The sequence below is a fragment of the Macaca nemestrina genome, chromosome 10 (assembly GCF_043159975.1).
Source record: "Macaca nemestrina isolate mMacNem1 chromosome 10, mMacNem.hap1, whole genome shotgun sequence".
NCBI lineage: Eukaryota > Metazoa > Chordata > Mammalia > Primates > Cercopithecidae > Macaca > Macaca nemestrina.
The window spans coordinates 140,507,540-140,511,094 of record NC_092134.1 but is presented as its reverse complement, the minus strand read 5'-3'; the positions used below and the strand labels follow the sequence as shown (position 1 = coordinate 140,511,094).

The following is a 3,555-nucleotide window of genomic DNA, read 5'->3' as shown; positions in this document are numbered from 1 at the left end:
ATTGAAGTCAGGACTCAGATCTCCTTGGATCCACATCAGACGTTCTGCCACATGGTGCCCTCACCACAATCTTAACACTGCCATGGATCCATGGCTTCATCAGCCATCACAGCAGTACAAGGCCACAGCAATTGCATGTATGTTCATGTGATTGTGCAGATGTCCATGTATGTATGCGTGTGTGCAGGTGTGTATGTGTGCGTGCAGTTGTGTACCTGTGTATGTGTGTGTGCAGGGGTGTACATGTGTGCGTGTGTGATGTGTACCTGTGTATGTGTGTGTGCAGATGTGTACCTGTGTGCATGTGTGCAGATGTGTACGTGTGTGCAAGTGTGTGGATGTATGTGTGCAGATGTGCACGTGTGTGCGTGTGCGTGCAGGAATGCATGTGTGTTTGCAGATGTGTACTGTGTGTGCGTGTGTGCAGATGTGCATGTGTGTATGCAGATGTGCACGTGTGTGCATGTGTGCAGGTGTGCGTGTGTGTGCACATGTGCACGTGTGTGTGTGTGCACACGTGTGCCTTGTGCAGATAGGCACGTTTGTGTGTGCAGATGGGCACGCGTGTATGCGTGTGTGCAGATGTGCACGTGCACGTGTGTGCATATGTGCACGTGTGTGTGTGCAGATGTGTACCTGTCTGCGTGTGTGTAGATGTGCACGTGTGTGCGTGTGTGCAGATGTGCATGTGTGTATGCAGATGTGCACGTGTGTGCATGTGTGCAGGTGTGCGTGTGTGTGCACATGTGCACGTGTGTGTGTGTGCACACGTGTGCCTTGTGCAGATAGGCACGTTTGTGTGTGCAGATGGGCACGCGTGTATGCGTGTGTGCAGATGTGCACGTGCACGTGTGTGCATGTGTGCACGTGTGTGTGTGCAGATGTGTACCTGTCTGCGTGTGTGTCGATGTGCACGTGTGTGCATGTGTGCAGATATGTACATGTGTGTATGTGTGTGCAGATGTGTGCGTGTGTGTGTGCATGTTTAATGCATTACTTACTGAGGAAAGGGGAAAAGTGTTGGCAGTTCCTGATGTTTTTCTCCGTCTTGAATATTGTAGGTGTCACTTCCAGGAAAGCCAGACAGCCATGGAGTGTCAGGAGGGGGGGTCCCGGGACAAAACCTATGAAGCGAAGATGAACCCACAACATAGGAACCCTGCAGTGAGCCCAGCCTGCTCTCCACAGAGATGTGAGCTCTGCTGCCCTCTCCCAACCACGCCCTGGTGTGGGAACAGATGTGAGGCGGCAGGGGCAGGTCCCTGAGATCCCTCTTCTGGGCATAATTTGCGGGAGGAGAGGCGATCACAGAGAAAACATCTGCACAGCCTCTGTTATCTCCTTAGGAAAGTGGTAGCTCCCATCACACACACACACACACACACACGCACACACACACGCACACACACACGATGCCCTTTTTAGTTTGGCCTCCTGACCAGAAAAATTCCTAAACATTGTTTCTTAAACCTTTTAGGCTGTAACCAACAGCCATAAAAATATTTTCTGGTGAGACTCAGTGCACACATACATCTATTGAAAATCACACAAGTGTTTCAAGACACTGCTTATAATAAAGTTGCCAGAAGAGGGCACTGGTGGCAAAGCCAGGCCTGAGATTTTTGTCCTTGCTGGAATTTTTGGAGTATTTTAGCTGCAGATCTAGGTCCTTTCAGAAGGTTGTGACATCCCTTTAGTCGGTTATGACTAACCCTTAAAAGAATAGCGCAGGGCAGCACAGCACAATAGAAACTATCAGAATGCATCCAATGTCACAAAGGTAAGCACGTGCTGTGAAACGCGGGTTTCATGGCCCACAGATGTGTGTATCTGGGGGTCGCCTTGTGAAACGTCTTAGGACTGTGGGAAATTCACAGCAGTTTGAGACACAGTGTCTAGAAGCTTTCCTGAAAGGATGTCAGAGTGAGGAAGGACTAGCCTTGCAGGCTTTTGAAGACAGGAAAGGTGTGGCTGGAGGTGGTGGGAGGGGGCACCAAGCTCCCCACTGTGGGGCTGTGGGGAGAGTGGCAGCCAGGCCAGCACAGCATGCAGCTTCCTGGGGTCCAGTGCTTTCTGCTCAGGAACTGGATGGGAAGAGTAGCAGAAGCGCCTCCTTTTCCCCAGCATAGAAAGAAGAATCCAGTGAGTAAGGAAAAGCATGGAAAGAGTCCCAACCAGCGACTCTTCACAAATCAATCAACTGCCCTGTGCCTTCGTGTCCCCATCAGCAAAACGGGGCGGTGGGGGTGACAAGCCTTCTACTTTTCTGACTCAGTGAAATACAGTCACTATAAAAAGGGGAAATACCTGAAGTTTCCTTTTGATAACTGTCTCTAAATTGATTTTTAGGGAATATAAATTAATACCATTCCCCAAAAGAACTTCATGGGCCTAGGATTCTTTCTGCTTTCTCAACACGTTTGATCCCAGAGTGCCTTCAGTGCCCCAAGTCAGAACTGCAGGCTCACGAGACAGGCTGCGGGTGGGGAGCTGGCAACTCCCACTGAGCAGGCCTGGAAGACGCCAGGGGCAGGCCAGAACTTCTTGGGGTGGCAATTCCCCAAACCTGTCTGTAAGCACAAAGCGGGCGTCCCTTCACTAAGGATCAAAGTGCTTTCCGGGGTGCAGCTGTCCCCGTGGGTGGCCACTTCTCAGCCTCCAGGAACAAGCCCTAAGAGCTCTCTGTTCCAGGCTGTCCTACCAGGATGACGAAAATCGGCAACTGACGCTCCCAGAGGAGGACAAGAGGGACATGCGGCAATCCCCAAAGAGGGGTTTCCTCCGCTCCGCCTCACTAGGTAAATGCACCCCTCGCTCTCCAGATGTGGCCGGTGGTAACTCCCAAGAGAACGCCGGTCAGGTACTCAGGGATGACTGAGAAACCATTGTGGCCTGCCTCAAACCAGCCCCACAGAGTCGGGGGATTTCCAAAGCAAGGAGACAACAATCCAAAAGCAGGGTGTGCAGGGATGAGCCCTGGACAGATGCTTCAGAACACGTCTCAGACCAGGGGAGGGGAGAGGAGGGGTGTCTCGGGCCATAGTTACTGCTCCTGGCACCCCACCAGAGTGTAAACCGTCACAGGCCAGCGTCCTGTTTTCCTGCCCTGATCCTGGCTCTCTGGCTGGCTTTGCAGGTCGAAGGGCCTCCTTCCACCTGGAATGTCTGAAGCGACAGAAGGACCGAGGGGGAGACATCTCTCAGAAGACAGTCCTGCCCTTGCATCTGGTTCATCATCAGGTAGCTCACACTTTCGGACAGGCCACTGTCTCCTGCTAGCAGGCCAGATAGTCCCCGGGGGTGACGGACAAATCCTGAAGACCTCAGTGGGTCTTGCCTGCCCCAGATGGTTGGCACATCCAGGAGTCCAGGAGAAATAGGTCTTTCCATGCCTAAGTTAGTATCTTTTTGGGTGAGAACACTCTGAAAATGAGGCCTCTGGAAGTTATTTTGAGCCACACAAGATCAGAGATAGCCATGTCCAAGTATATTTGTGTCTGTCCACAATTGCAGCCTTTTATTCATTTATTTCGATAATAAAAGTCGTGAGCTACA

The 3,555-nt window shown here is 51.6% G+C and overlaps 1 long non-coding RNA gene across 1 annotated transcript; it reads left to right on the top strand.

Moving 5' to 3' along the window:
• On the top strand, positions 1 to 3,555 carry LOC105484121 (uncharacterized). The gene is made up of 4 exons (XR_011609458.1): positions 1 to 137; positions 1,062 to 1,192; positions 2,692 to 2,798; positions 3,137 to 3,555. It is a non-coding gene; the product is annotated as an uncharacterized lncRNA (long non-coding RNA).